General features: G+C 48.2%; 1 long non-coding RNA gene across 1 annotated transcript; it reads left to right on the top strand.

Annotated features, from left to right (window-relative positions):
- The first annotated feature begins 7,987 nt into the window (after positions 1-7,987).
- LOC115641803 lies at positions 7,988-14,810 on the top strand. The gene is made up of 3 exons (XR_003998118.1): positions 7,988-7,998; positions 10,591-10,671; positions 14,378-14,810. It is a non-coding gene; the product is annotated as an uncharacterized LOC115641803 (long non-coding RNA).
- Positions 14,811-16,256: the final 1,446 nt, after the last annotated feature.

The following is a 16,256-nucleotide window of genomic DNA, read 5'->3' as shown; positions in this document are numbered from 1 at the left end:
GCGATTCTCTTGGACACTGACCCCACAGCAGCAGGAATATGGAGTGAAGAACTGGCTTTTCCTCTGTCTGATCCTTCTCTTGTTGATTGGAATGTGATTCTGCCCAGGGATCACAGACCCATAGACTATCAGGGTTGGAAGGGACCTCAGGAGGTCACCTAGTCCAACCCTCTGCTCAAAACAAGGCCAATCCCCATTTTTTTGGCCCAGGTACCCTAAATGGCCCTCTCAAGGACTAAACCCACAACTCTGGGTTTAGGAGGCCAATGCTCAAACCACTAAGCTATCCCCCTTCATCCTGCAATACATTTGTCTCAGTGGATTAGAGAGCTGAAAAGCTCTCCCTCCACTCATTTCCATCACTGCCCCTTTCAGTCTCTCCTTCCCCTGTCCTCTATCCCTACCTCTGTGGCTGGGAAAGTCCCATTCCTTGGTGCTTTGCTCTCACATGGCTGGATTTTCTCTTCGCAATTGTTAATGGGAGAAGAAATGAAGGGGGGCTGTTTGTGCAGAGTCACTTTTATGCCAATCCCCAGCACTTTCCCTGATAAGAGGGAATTTTATATTGCTAGTTGGAAAAGGGGGGCTGTTTGACTGGATTTTATACCACTGTCCAATACATAAACAGAACGTGATAGTTACCCCCCCCCACACCAGGCTCATGGGCAGCAGGGAGCCTCTTGAGGAGCTGTTTTAAGAGGACAAGGGAGAGGGAGGGGGAGCTGGAAGGCTCCCCGGAGAAAGGAAGGAGGGGCAGTGGGGGATGGGCAGGTGATGGAAATTGATGGTTGGGGGCAACTGTGTTGGTAATTAGGGGGCAACAAGTGGGATTAGGAACCCAGGGTCTGGGAAGTCCCCATGGGGGACACCTGATCCTCCCTTCCCCGCCCTGGCAGAGAACAGGCATCTCATCCCATCCCCACTCCAGGGCAGCCACGTTCTGGGGAATGACTCAGGGCAACAATTTCCCACTTAAATAAGGTCAAATCGCTGCAGAGAAAATGAGTGGGAAAATGCCCCATGTCGGAGAGGTTTTAAATTGACATTTGAGAATCATGCAGAGAACGGGGGAAATCGGGGGAGCCAAGAGAACCGATCATTGGAGGGGGATGGGGAGAATCTCCCCGGATTTTAAAACCTCCTGTGAGATGCTGAGCGAGAAGAGAAGCAGAACTAGAGAGAATTTGTATCGGGGGTGAGAGGCAAGTGGCACAAACAGGGACAGGATCCAATTAACTCCCGTCCTGCCATTTCCCCCCCTGGAATTTCCTGGCTGCACAGAGACAGTTCAACACTCCCCCCGCCAGCTCCAGCTTCTCCCCCACCCCGCCCGACACCGTACAGGGACCCCCCACCGGGCCCCAGGCTCTGCCCCCCGCATCCCAGCGGGGCCGGGGCGGATCCTGTTGCAGCTCCACTGGGGCTGAGGCAGCTCCGAGGCTTCTCCCAGGTTCTCCGGGCAGAGTCACTTTCCCGCCGGCCCCAGCGCCCCCCCGGGGTCTCTCACTCACCGGGGGCTCAGGGCCGGGGAGGTGCGTGCAGAGCCCCGGGGCTGCCCCCGCCTGGAGAAAGCCCCTCCCCGGCCGGGCACGGAGGGGTTAATGCCGCTCCCTCCCCGCACAGACCCGGGGAGCAGCAACCTAGCTCACATGGAGACGTCAGCAGCTTTCTTCTCCCCCCCGGGGGCTCGCAAGGAGCATGCGCAATTTCAGCTGCTGAAACCCTCCTTTTCCTGGGCTGGAGAGGGCGGAAGCGACCCCGGGGCAGGCTCGGAAACGCAGTTCCTGACTCTCCGAGTTGCGTTTCACGGCTCTGGGCATGCGGAGATCGGGGACTGGGTGGTGTGTGATTGGTTGCTGGGTGCTGCTGCTGCTCCATTGTGAGCTGGAAGCCCGGGCAGAGCGGGAGGGTCTGTGCCGGAGAGACCTTCATTAATCCCCCCTCCCCCCCACCGTGCCCGGCCCGCGCCCTGCTCCCGCTGCAGCCGCCCTGGCGCCGCTCCGGGCTCTGCCCGCCCCGCTGCGAAGCTGCAGTTTTCAGGTACCGGAGCGAACCGCGGGGGTGGGGCCGGGCGGTGATTCTGCCCCAGTGTCCGTGGGGGGGACCCGGCATTTCGCAGCGCGGGGATCTGCTCCATGGGGGGCAGCGCCTGCGGGGGGCTCGGAGCTGCTGTCTCCGCAGGAGCCCAACGACCCCCGGGCCCGGCCAGGCTCTGCCCTGGGGCACCACGAGGGAGTCCCGGGGAGCGGTGACCAGCCCCACTGGGGTCTCTGCATGGGGCCAGGTGGGGGCTGCCTGGCGGTGGGAAGAGACCTGGGAGAGGTGCGGGTGGAAAAAGTCTGTGTAGCCCTCACGTGGTCGGGGGAGGAGAAGAGCAGGTGACCCCCGAGGAGCGGGGAGACAAAAGTGGGGGTGGGGACTGAGATCCTCTCGGATTTACTGCTGTCCTCTCCTGTCCTGCCCCCTTTCTCTCTAGAGAGCAACGAGCAACATCTAGGATGACCCCTTCCCCCTCAAATCCCTGAGAAGTTACCTGTTCTCCTTCCCCGATTATGTCTCATTTTCTCTCCACTTTGCCAGTGTCCAGTTCAAATCTCAGGTTTGGGGTGTTTCTCTCCCATTTTTACCTGCAGTGATGTGTCCTTGTTTAGGTGGGAAATCGTTCCCCTGAGTGATTTCTGAACTGGGAAGACAGTTAATGGGCAGAGGCTGGGAGAGTCCTGAGACAGGGATACCCCTGGGCTGGATTGGAGGGGCCACTCTCTGCTGGCAACAGGGCATGAAAAGGCCCAGGAAGGAAGAGAGGAGCAAGTGTCCTCCATGGAGATGCCCTATCCCAGATTTCCCAGTCCAGTCCAGTTCACCTCCCCCTGCCCAACCCAGCAGCACCCCTGCCATCACCTGCTAGTCACATACCCAGACACCACTACCAGCCCTCCCCACAGCCAGTGACCTCACTCCAGCCCCACTCCTTTCCCCTGTGAAAGCCATATCACCCAGGGCTCCCTGCTGGCCATGTGAATGTGAGGCAAGAAGAATCCATCTCATTCTGTTGTTAATTGAATATCACTGTATAATCTCCTCAAATTTCCCCTCTTTTCTCTTGAACTGTTGAATGGTGACATAAAATCTCCCCAGATGTTGGTGCTTCTCTCTTACGTTGGCAAAATATTTAGTTTGTGCCCAATTTTCTCCTCAGTTCTGAAATACTAATATCAAATTCTTGAAAATCTTCCTGCTTTTCTCCCCAGGTGTGTGACTGAGATCAGGACTCTTATACTGAGCGTGGTGCAGGTCTGGCCTGAGATCAGGTCCCCTAGTGTGCCGGGCACCGCACAAACCCTGACCGAGTTTGGGGCACTGGTTGTGCTGGAAACTGCACAAACCCCTACAGAGAGCAGGGACCTTGTTGTGCCAGGTGCTACAGTGACCCTGACTGAGCTCCAGGCCCCTGTTGTGCCAGGCCCTGCATCAACAGCAAGTGAAATCAGGCTCCCATTGTGCCAGATGCTGCAGAGGCAGCAAACAAAATCGGGGACTTTGTTCTTGGAGCTGCAGAGACCCCAAGTGAGATCTGTGCCCTGTTCTGCCAGGTGCTGCAGAGACCCTAATAGAGATCTGGGCCCAGGTTGTGCTGGGCACTGCAGAGACCTCACAGACATCAGGCCCCCCATTGTGCCAGGTAAAACTGAAACCTGAACCGAGATCATGGTCCCCCTTGTGCCGGGGAGTGCACGACTGCAGCCCAGATTTCTGCCTCCATTGTGCTAGGCACCTCAGAGACCTCAACTGAGATCTTTGTCCATGTTGGGGCTGGCACTGCACTGACCCTGACCCAGATCATGCACCACTGTACTGGGCGCTGCACAGACCCTGACAGAGATCCTGGCCCCACATTATGCCAGGACCCCAAACAAAATCAAGGATCCTGTAATGCTGGGAGTTGCAGAGCCCCCAGCTGAGATCAGGCCCCTGTTGTGCACGGCTCTGCACAGACCATGGTTAGAATCCCCATTGTGACAGATGCTGAACAGATACCAAGGGTATCTCTACTCTTCCATTAAAAACCTCCAGCTGGCCCATGCCAGGTGACTCAGGCTCACGGGGTTCAGGCGAAGGGGCTATTTAATTGCAGTGTAAATGTCTGAGCTCGGGCTGGAGCCAGGCTGTAGGACCCTGCAAGGTGGGAGGGTGCCAGACCTTAGGCTGCATCCCAAGCGGGAACATCGACACCCCAATTAAACAGCCCCACAGCCTGAGCCATGTGAGCCCAAGTCAGCGAGCACGGTCCAGCTGCCGGTGTCTGACTGCAGTGTGGACATGCCCATGGTGACAGAGAGGCAGGACCCGCTCTAGGCACCAGCAAAACAAGCACATGCTTGGGGCGGCACATTTCCAGGGGCAGCAACCTAGAGCCGGCCCTGGGTAGGAGCCCTGTTGCAGAAAAAGCTCTGCATATTAATGGTGAAGGTGTCCCTGAACTCGAAGTAATAAGCCAGCACCACAGTCCCTGCCATGATCACCGTCTGGAAGTAAAACTGGTGAGCGCAGAGGGCACAGGCACTCTGGCTCCAGCGGCCACGGCAGCCTGCCTCTCTGTCTGTGTGCTCCGCCTGCTCCCCGGCAGCATCCACTGGGGGAGGAGGCAGCTAGTCCCAGCCAGCAGTGGCTGTGGCGCCCAGGTGCAGGCTGAAGCATATGGGAAGTGCAGGAGGCTGGTTTGTTCTGGGCAGCGGCTCGGCTCATGGGCTAACGCCGGGCAGCCACACAGGCACAATCCTGGCACAAGCCCATGTCCATGGGCAGCTCCTGTTAGGCGGCTGCACCCAGGCCCAGGCTTGTGCACTGGGGCAGCAGGCGGTGGCTAGACCCAGGCAGCAGCGCCAGCTCCATCCAGGCACATACAGGGAGAGGCGGGTCCCCTCCCTGGAACAGCTGCTGGAGCAGGGAGCCCAACTGAGAAGCCAATCCAAGGATTCCCCTCTCCAGTGGCTCTGGGACCCCAGCTTTCGAGCCAAGCCCGCCCCTGGGCAGGTGCCTGATGCCTCTGCCCAGCACCAGCCTCCCGCAGGAGGGAGGGAAGTGGGAATCCCAGTCACTCTGAGCCCACCAGCTCAGCCTGCATGAGCCTGGCTCCGGGCAGGCAACGCAGCCGCCGCTCCTGGGCTGCCAAATCCGCCACCCTTTCCTCTCATAGGATTTTGTGGCTTTGTCCAAACAGCTGGAGCAATAATTGCCCCTGCTGAGCAGCCTTGTGCACAGCCTCTACCGCCGCCTCCTCCACTCTAGCTACTTGCTAGACTTGGCGGTGCAGAGCTGTTCTCCACGCCAGCGATGCCACGCCATGAGAAACACACACATGCTGTCAGACTCATCATCATCTGCTTTAACCTTGCTTTCCAAATTGCTGCATTGGGAATTCCAGGGAGTTTAGCAAAGGGCGCCCCCCCACTCTGCCCAAAACTTTGTCCTATTGCAGTTTGTTTGCAAGACAAGCACATTGATGCTGCCAACGCTGGGTGCAGCTTGCAATCAGCAGGCAGTGGGCAGCTTCCTAGAGGACCCTTGAGACAGTCCCACCTGGAGCACTCCAGTGGGCAATGAGAGGGAGGGAGAGCCTCAGAATGGACTGAAAGCTCCCCAGAGGCTATTTCATCACCAGGCTTATCGAATTTTAATTTAGTTAACAAGGTTGGACTATAAGAGGCTGATCCCAAACCCAATGAAGTCGGCAGCCCTCTTTCCATTGTCTTTAGTGAGCCTCTGATCAGACCCTAAGCACGCACTTTCTATGCTCTGCTTATGTGAAAACAGTGACATTCCCAGGGCAAATATTTAATGTGATGAGCATTAAGAATGTTTAAATTTCTAATAAATGCTCAGAAACCACAATATATTTCTCAATAGTACTATAACAAGTACTATAACAGCAGTACAATGGTTAAATGCTTTTACTAATGCTTTATATGTATATTTTCTTCATATAAGCTGCTCCGGCACATGAATAGGATCTTACCTGAAAGAGGACAATATATATTTAACTTTGGTAAAATAAAACAAATAAATACTCCATCCTTTGGGGAATCACACTTACATATAAATGGAAAAAGGAGTCTTATTTAAAAATACAAGCATTTTAAAGATTAAACAAAAAATGGTAAATTCTTTTACGGATGTACCAATATATTCTTCAGAAAGTTATGCTCTGAGATCAGAGTTCCAAAAAGTAAATACAGATAACAAGTAACTTTCAGGTTGTGTCCCAAAAGAACAAAAGCCAGACACTGTAGTCAAAAAGCTCAAATGGTCTTTTACAAGGTCACACTGTTAACCTTAAATCCATTTTAAACTTTACTTGGCTTTGTTACTACAATCAATCAGTCTGATCTCAGTTGTGAACCAGATTGACAGCTATTTTTTTCCTCTCCTGCCAGAGCAAAGGAACCTCTGCAGATTTTGTGTGTGTTTTACCATTTTTCCTGTGCCATACTAACAAGAAATACTCCCTACAGAAGGACTGGCTTAGCATAGCATGGAAATGTGGCACTGGAACAGCAATAGGGTTGGCAGATTCTGTCACTTTGGTAAAGAAAGTGCTGAATAGGAGAATATATTTAGAAAATGGGGAAAATTATTCTTTCAAACACACATACAGCTTTGAGAAAAGTCAAATTCACTTATCCTGAAAAGTTGGACTCAGAATGTAAATTATTCGCAGTTGATTAGACCGAGACAAGCATTTCTCAAACATTTCTCTATGCTTAAAATTAAATGAGTACACTAGTCGGAAATTGTTTTATTTCACTAACTACAAATGGTCTGTTTTCATTTTTTAAAATTTTAAACAGTCAAAAAACAAAAAAAATTCCAAAGTGCAAACGTGTAAAAGCCAAAAAAAAAAAAAAGGTCGGGGGGTGGAGCCAAATTTTTTTTGCTTGGGGCGGCAAAAAAACATAGAGCTGGCCCTGCAGAGAGGCCTTGCCACAAAAGGCTTAAAGGCTAAATAGGCCAATGGTGCTAGGCGACTCTCCATTTTACAGATGGGGGAACTGAAGCTCACAGAGCTGAAGTAATTTGCTCAAATTTGCGTGGAGAATTTGGGGCAAAATTGGGAACTGAACCCAGATTGTTTGAATTCTTGCCTCTCCCCTTAACCCAAAGCCCAGCATGTGTGTGTACAGCATTGTTTTGGTCTATGTTTGCATTGCATTGGCTTCCAAGGGAAGCTGTGGAATTTCCTTCATTGGAGGTTTTTAAGATCAAGTTAGAGATACACCAGTCTGGGAATGTCTAGGATACTTGGTCCTACCTCAGCACAGGAGGCTGGAGGAGATGACTTCTCAAGATCCCTTCCTGGCCTACAATTTAATTAAATTAAATAATTCTCTTTTGTGCTGTGTCCTGTTCTATGCTGAGCTGTTTTGCATGGTACCATTTGTAACTCTGATGCACCATGTTGTGTTGCAGTTTTATGGTGCATTGTTTTGCCTCAGCATGTTTGGTCCCTGTGTTGTGTTGGTTTGAGTTGAGCTATTTTCCATGGTGTACTTTTGTCCTAGGATGTTGTAGTTTGCATCATGTTGCTTTCTTTTCCTTTTTGTTTGGGGGGAGGGATAGCTCAGTGGTTTGAGCATTGGCTTGCTAAACCCAGGGTTGTGAGTTCAATTCTTCAGGAGCTGGGGCAAAAATCAGTACTTGGTCTTGCTAATGAAGACAGGTGTCTGGACTCAATGATCTTTCAAAGTCCCTTCTGGTTCTAGGAGATAGGTAATTTATTTATTTTATTGTCATTTTCCCTTTGTACCCCTTCCCACTCTCACCCTCCCTCAGCTGAGACTGTCCCATGTGATGGGAAAATAAGGGTTCAGTCCTGTAACTGTATTGGGTCTCACCAGTACTGATGGGAGTGAAAGCCTGTGTGCATTAATGACAGCAGCAGCTTTGGGACTCGACACATAGGGAGAAGAGATGAGAGTGAGCAGGTTATGTTTGTGCTGGGTGTGAGTTACTCATATGGGAATTCTGCACCACTGCATACAAACAGAATTCACATCCAGCGCAGAATTTTTTTTTTTTTTTTGCATGAAGAAAATAAATTCTGCCCGAGAAGTGCTGCAGTTCTGCCTTTCACCCACCCTGTCGCACCAGAACAGCCAGCAGCCAGCTGGGTTGATCTTGGTGGCAAATTGTTGCCCCGAGCTATACTCCAAATGGGAAGAGAGTTAGTGGGTGCAACTTGGAAGAGTCCTCAGATGTGGCTGCCTCTGGGGGTGGGGACAGGGTGGTCATTCTCTGCTCGGAAGAGGGTTTGGAAAGGGCACAGGAGGAGCAAGTGTCCCCTATGGAGACTGCCCAGCCCCAGGTTATCCAGTCCCAGACGCTTCTTCCCCCACCATACCCCAAACCTCTTCCCCCCTCCAACCATCAGTTGCCAGTCTTCCCTCACTACCACCCCTTCCTGACTGGCAGAGACCCTCTAAGCCAGTAGTGTGTCAGGGTTCAACCCTCTGGCTGAGTTCTTGGGGCACTTTCTTCCACTCTCGGGGTACCATGCCACATGGGCCCCACAAATCTACATTGCTTAGGCTTTGGCTTCAGCCCCTGGTGGTGGGGCTCAGGGCCCTGGACTTCAGCCCCATGCACTGGGACTTCAGCTTTCTGCCCTGGGCTTCAGCGAGTCTAATGCCGGCCTTGCTTGGCAGCCCCTTGAAAGCTGCTCACGGGCCCCCCAAGGGGCCCCTGACCCCTGGTTGAGAATCACTGCCTTACACCACAAATCACAGCAATGTTCAGGTTACTGCCAGTCATAGTCATAGAATACCAGGGTTGGAAGGGACCTCAGGAGGTCATCTAGTCCTACCCCCTGCAACTAGTCAGATATTAACCCAGGCACCAACTCTCAAGCATTCAATAAAGTGTAAACACATTCTTACAATTCTAATACCTGTTTTAACAATACTAACACAGGTGAGTCAGACTGATTCCAGCTATGTGTTTGTCCATGTTCAATTAAAACATGGGGTTTTTTTGCAAGAGCTAACACCTCATCTGCCAGTGTCACAGGCAGGATGGGCAGGGATGGTGTCTCTAGCCTCTGTTTGCCAGCGGCTGGGAATGAGTGACGGGATGGATCACTTGATGATTACCTGTTCTGTTCTTTTGCTCTGAAGCACCTGGCGTTGGTCACTGAGTTAGATGGACCATTGGTCTGAGGCAGTGGGCCCTTCTTATGTTCACGGTCTCTATCAGGAGTATCTACTCATTTGAACTCGCTGGGGAGCCACAGAAAGAAACAAGATGTGCTGAAGCAAGAAGGTCCAGTCTCAGAGCCCCAGGGGTCACGCTTGCCAAAAGCTAAAAGTAGGCCCAGCCCATGAAAGCGCCACTCCCAGGAGAGACAGTATAAAGGCTGGAGCGTCAAACAACTTAGTTAACCTGAGACAGCTGCCTTGGGGCCAATGACAGGGAGAATACTCAAAGTGACTCCTTTGATTCTCCTCTTCTCTGACCTTTGATTCATAGAATCATAGAGCTGGAAGGGACCTCGAGAGGTCATCTAGTCTAGTCCCCTACCCTCAAGGCAGGACTCAAGGTGTTGTGTTTGTCCGGCCTGCTCTTAAAAATCCCCAGTGATGGAGATTCCACCCGGTGCTTAACCACTCTGACAGTTAGGAAGTTTTTTCCCTAATCTCCATCCTAAACCACCCTTGCTGCAATTTGAAGCCATTGCTTCTAATCCTATCCTTAGCAGTTAAGAACAAAAATTTTTCTCTTGCATCTTTGTAACAACCTTTTATGTACTTGAAAACTATTACCATGTCCCCTCTCAGTCTTCTCTTCTCCAGACTAAACAAACCCAATTTTTTCAATCTTCCCTCATAGGTCATGTTTTCTAGACCTTTAATCATTTTTGTTGCTCTTCTCTGGACTTTCTCCAGTTTGTCCACATCTTTCCTGAAATGTGGCACCTGCAACTGGACACAGTACTCCAGTTGAGCAGAAGAATAACTTCTTGTGTCTTGCTTAAAGTACTCCTGCTAATATATTCCAGAATGTTTTCTTTCTTTCTTCCTTTCTTTCTTTCTTCTGCAACAGCGTTACACTGTTGACTCATATTTAGCTTGTGATCCACTGTGACCCCCAGATCCCTTTCTGCAGCACTCCTTCCTAGGCAGTCATGTCCCATTTTGTATGTGTGCAACTGATTGTTCCTTCCTAAGTGGTGTACTTTGGATTTGTCCTTATTGAATTTTATCCTATTTACTTCAGACTGTTTCTCCAGTTTCTCCAGATCATTTTGAATTTTAATCCTATCCTCCAGAGTATTTGCAACCTCTCCGAGCTTGGTATCATCTGAAAACTTGATAAGTGTAACAGAGACTGTTATTGGGAAGGTTTCACCAAGTGTCAGGGGGTTATACCCTGGTGGGAGAGGACTAGGCCTGTACTGGAATAAGGTCACTCTGGACTTCACAGTGTGGAAGAACCAGAATGTCCATTAGCAGGGGAAAATCCTGGGGGGAATTGGCATGTGGAATGGACGAAAGCCCAGTCTGAATTCTCTCACATTGCCCTTCTTGTCCTGTCAAGCTACAGAATAACGTCCACGTTTGCTCCAGATCATCCCATCCTCCCAGGGGGAAGGAAATGGCTGCAATGGAGCTGGCTCAGGTAAGAGATTATCACAGAACTGGTGGTGGGCTCTGCTTGGAGGGAGAGGAGCAGTAAAGGCACAGGAAGGTGGTAGCTTCTACAGGTGGTGGGAAGCAGAAAATAACAGGATGTGACAAACCTGCTGAGACTTGTGTACTCTAGGGTGTGATGGGTTGTCACCCCGGGGTGCAGTCTGGGAGGCTTCTGGGAACCACTGTGCCTGCTAACCCTCAAGCTGGGTTGGCCCTCCTCACACTGCTTTGCTGGAGATTCAGCCGGCCTCTCCAGGCCGTCTTATCACCCAACATGAGAGCATGTGGTGCCATGCACTCAACTGAGCTACCTGAGTGCTTTACCTAAGCCACTCAAGGGCAGATATATAACAACAGCTAATTTTCCAGCTCCCCAACCTTGCACACCTGCTGAAGTATAAATTCAGAATTATACCATCTTATAGTGCACAGGGATCTCTATAATGTAAGATCATTAATATAATTCGCCTTCTCCTCAATATGGGACAGATATGCACAACAAGCTTGTGCTAACCAAGCTGAGATTTTCCCCAGACACTTCACTCAAAATACACTGATTAAGATAAAGCATAAAACAAGTTTATTAACTGCAGAAAGATCAATTTTAAGTGATTATTGTTAGAAGAAAAAAAGGAGCAGGTTGACTCAGAGGCGGATATGAGTGCAGGCTTCTTTATTGTGATACTTGTTTCCCTCGACCCAATTGTCGAGTCAGCACTGGATTAGTTACATCACACTCCTTTTTTCTAAGTTAGTATGTAAATGTCTACGTCTGTTACAGCACCCCAAAAACCCTCTGAGTAAGAGAAACAACCATACCGTTAGTATATCCACCATATCAAAGCATTAGGCATGTCATACAGGCATTTTTACCTTGAAAATACAGTTATTTGCAATAATGTGTTGCTACAAATTTCCCTAAACAGCAGTTCTCAGGGGACATAGGAAGGGGCAATGAGCAGTTCTCAGGGGAGGAAGGAAGGGGCCATAAGCCAGGGCTTGTTTATGTAGCTGGGAAAGGACGGGAGGGAGAGATAACATTTCTTTTACATAAAAGACATTCATTCTGAAAAATTTCGCTTGCATCTGCATCCTTATCAATTCTTACAAGCAACAGGGAAAGGAAAAATATGACAACTTATTTATTAAGCAAAGAATTACTGCCTGCTTATGCCTTTGTCCCCTAATGCCATGTCAGCACATTAGCAGCTTCCCAGCTCTTTTACTTAACCCTAAAATATCCCAACAATTCTAAGTGATAGCAAACAGATCACTGTTAGGCTTAGTTTGAGTTTTTGGTTATTTGCTAACATACTAAATGGATAGAATTTGAATTAGCAATTTCTCACCCTGACTGATGATACAAGCAGTCCCCTAAGTTTCCATACACAAGCTAGAAATCGCTATACCCTTGGACCAGCACTTCCTCCACTTCAGACTTTGTTCCTCAGATGTTTCCAGGAGTTCTCTTGTGTGGGGAAAGAGGCCAAGAGATGATGGCATACCCCACCTTATGTACCTTTTCCATATGGCGGGACCCCTTTGTTCCAAACTCAGTTCCCAGTCCAGTTTGTGCAAAAATACAGGTACCAAAATGGAGTTCATTGTCATGTGGTTTGGTCACATGCCTTAGCATGCCCTGCTGAGTCATAGTATCCATGACTAATAGACTGGCTGAAACATTCACAGGAAGGCTAAGCTCTTCCACGGTCCATTGTCTTTTGTTAATGAGCCATCAGCAGTGTCTGGCTTCATTGTTGTACCTGAAAGGCAATTGTGGGTGTTACCCAGAGTAAGCACATTTGAAATGTATCAATATCTATAACTTCAGTACAAACATGATCCATGCAAACAAATAGGATAATCATATTCAGCACATGATGCATCTTGCACAAAATGCATCATAATTATATCCTAATCCTATTATAATCATACAACTATGCTGAATATGGGGTGTAGTGTTAGATAGGGCCTAATTTCAAGGCATGGGATTTGGGAATGGAATTTCTCCTCTTTGTGGAACAGGAAATGACCCTACAGCCAGGACTGGGAAAACTTCCCAGACTCCCAGTGCCAGAGCCTGAATCTACTGACACTTCATTAGTTGTGGCAACTGCAAACTTTATCTGTGATGATTTTATATTCTCTTCTAGGTCATTGATAAGAATGTTAAATAACACATGGCCAAAATGCAATGCTTGTGGGAACCTGCTAGAAATAAATCCACTCGACCATGATTCCCCATTTACAGTCCCAGTTTTTAATCTATTTAATGTATGCCGTGTTTATTTTGTATCATTCTAGTTTTTTAGTCAAAATATTATGCTGAATCAAGTCATATGCCTTACAGAAGTCTAGGTATATTACATCAATAATATTAGCTGCAACCAAACTTTTCATCTCATCCAATAAGGATATCCTGTTAGTTGGATAGGATCTATTTTCTCTAAACCTTTGTTAATGGGTACTAATTATATTACCTTCCTTTAATTCTTTATTAATGAAATCCAGTATCGACCGCTCCATTATTTTGCTCAGTATTGATATCAGACTGACATGCTTGTAATTAGCTGGGTCATCTCTTCTACACTTTTTAGTATTGGTACAGCATTAGCTTTATTCCAGTCTTCTGGAATTTCCTCAATGTTCCAAGTCCTAATTACAATCAGCATTAATAGTTCACCACGCTCCTCCACCAGGTCTTTAAAAACTCTTGGATACAAGTTATCTGGACCTGCTTATTTAAACATGTCTAACTTTAGTAACTGCTGTTTAACGTCCTCGTGAGTTCTTATTGGAATGGAAAGAGTGTTGTCGTTAACATTTTATGATATGAGTACAGCATCTGTTTTTCTCCAAATCCAGGAGAGAAATATTTATTGAACACTTTTACCTCTTCTGCGTTATTTTTGATAATTCTGCCATTTCCATCTAGTAATTTATCACTACCATTGTTAGGATTAATATACTTTTCAAAACTTCCTTATTTTCGTTGATTGGTCATTGATTTTTGATAGTTTCTCTTACCAACTTTCTACAATGTTGACCTTCTAACTTAGGGGTCAGCAACCTTTCAGAAGTGGCGTGCTGAGTCTTCATTTATTCACTCTAATTTAAGGTTTCGAGTGCCAGTAATATATTTTAATGTTTTTAGAAATTCTCTTTCTATGTCTATAATATATAACTAAACTATTGTTGTATGTAAAGTAAATAAGGTTTTTTAAAATGTTTAAGAAACTTCATTTAAAATTAAATTAAAATGCATAGCCCCCTAGACTGGTGGCCAGGACCTGGGCACTGTGAGTGCCACTGAAGATCAGCTTGCGTGCCATAGGTTGCCTACCCCTGTTCTAACTTATATTGTTTACTATTGACATCCCCTTTTTTCCATATATTTTATTTGGAGAGTGTTGGGATTCCTACCAGGGAGCCATCAGTAGGGTCCAGAGCCAGCCCCATCTCCTATATCAAGCTCTGGCTAGTAGGTATGTGATAAATGTGAAGACCCTGCCTCTGTCTATCAGCTGGGAGACACAAAGGTTCTCTCTTTCTACCCTGATGCCTCCTGGCTGCTCTAAGCAAGGTGGGGTGGGGCTCTGTTAACATGTGCCTCCTGGGGCTTCCATTTACTGGTGCTGCTGGGGTTGTGACTGGGGCAGCAAGTACTGAGTGTTGGACTCTTTCTCTTTCAGGATTTGGTGACTTTCGAGGAGGTGGCTGTGTATTTCACCAAGGAGGAATGGGCACTGCTGGACCCCACTCAGAGAGCCCTCTACAGAGATGTCATGCAGGAGAACTATGAGACAGTGATCTTGCTGAGTAAGAAGTCCTGTCCCCTTGGTTATTAGAAGCTGTGGGGTCTCTAAAGACCCTGAGTAGTAATAACTTTACACCTTCATTCATCTCACAAGTTTTGACAAGTTTTCTTGCCCAGCTTTTTTGCCTTATCTCCCACCCACTAGTGTAATTTTTGGACATTTGCCTTCTTTGGTGCCGACAGTCATTTTAAAATTGCGTTGAATGTATCCTTATTGGCTACATTAATAACTATATTAATCACTGTAGCTTTCATGCCATTTCCTCATTTTAAGAGGAAAATATGCTGCCTGTAGAATTCTAAATTGAATAAATAGGTGTGTGACTGATGCATAGCTTGTGTGACAGTCAGATGAGCTCCTCTTTCTGTAGGAGAGCATATAATGTTGCCATTCAGGACCCCACGGGTGGAGGGAGAACAGAACTGTGAGAGGAGAAGGGATGGGGGGATTAGATAACTTTGGGGTGCCAGGACATGGGGAGCGTGTATGCAGTGTTAGAGCTAAGAAGCAGCAGGGAGGGATGAGGTAATGAGAGATGAGGAGGGAACACAAGAAGCTCCCAAGGTGCTGGGAGGTGTTGCTGGCTGAGAGTAATGGGAAGAAGGGGAGGGGAGTGTGGAGGAAGGGCACCCGGGAAGTGGGCTGCGTGGGTCAGTGGGAGGAAGGAGAGGTTTGGGGCTCTAGAGCTGTGGGGGATCCCAGACCTTTAACCCCTAATCCCTACTGAAGCCTTGTTACTTTAGAGCCTACACTCCAGTTTTATTTCTGTTCAGTTTCACTTTTTACATTTTCTACCCCCCCCAAATTATTATTTTAACTCTTAACCTCCCTCTCCCACTCATTACCCCCCTCCTCATGTAACCTCCCCATCTCTATGAACAACGACCCTGGCCACCGATGCTGAATCTTTGCTGCATTCCTCCCTTCCATAGCAGGGCCGCTACCCGGGCACAAATGGCCACTTTGCTGATGATGTCACAGGGTCGTGGTATAGTCTGTACAATTTTTACACCTATAGGATGATGTATTCTGAAGCTCTTCACACCAGTCTCTATACCGGAGTAGGCAACCTATGGCACGGGTGCCGAAGGCAGCACATGAGTTAGTTTTCAGTGGCACTCACACTGCCCGAGTCCTGCCCCACCAGTTCGGGAGGGCTCTGCATTTTAATTTAATTTTAAATGAAGCTTCTTAAACATTTTAAGAGCCTTATTTACTTTACATACAACACTAGTTTAGTTATATATTAGAGACTTATAGAAAGAGACCTTCTAAAAACATTAAAATGTATTACTGGCATGTGAAACCTTAAATTAGAGTGAATAAATAAAGATTTGGCACACCGCTTTTGAAAGGTTGCCGACCCCTGCTCTATATGCTGGTACAGTCTGTTCCCCAGTGTTTCTTTCCCAGCTGTGATGCCGCAGAGCCTTGCCTGTGTCCTCGTTTCCTGTTCTCGTTCCCCCCCTTAACAAACATTCGACATTGGTGGGGCCTCATCTGGAGTACTGTGTCCAGTTTTGCGCCCCACTCTACAAGGAGAACGTGGAAAAATTAGAAAGCATCCAGTGGAGGGCAACAAAAATGACTAGGGGACTGGAACACATGATTTGTGAGGAGAAGTTGAGGGAACTGGGATTATTTTATCTGCAGAAGAGAATAATGAGGGGGGATTTGATAGCTGCTTTCAACTACCTGAAGGGGGGTTCCAAAGAGGATGGATCTAGACTGTTCTCAGTGGCAGCAGATGACA

This window comes from Gopherus evgoodei, unplaced genomic scaffold, assembly GCF_007399415.2.
Source record: "Gopherus evgoodei ecotype Sinaloan lineage unplaced genomic scaffold, rGopEvg1_v1.p scaffold_35_arrow_ctg1, whole genome shotgun sequence".
NCBI classification, from domain to species: Eukaryota; Metazoa; Chordata; order Testudines; family Testudinidae; genus Gopherus; species Gopherus evgoodei.
The sequence above is the reverse complement of the archived record's forward strand: the minus strand, read 5'-3'. Positions and strand labels throughout refer to the sequence as shown.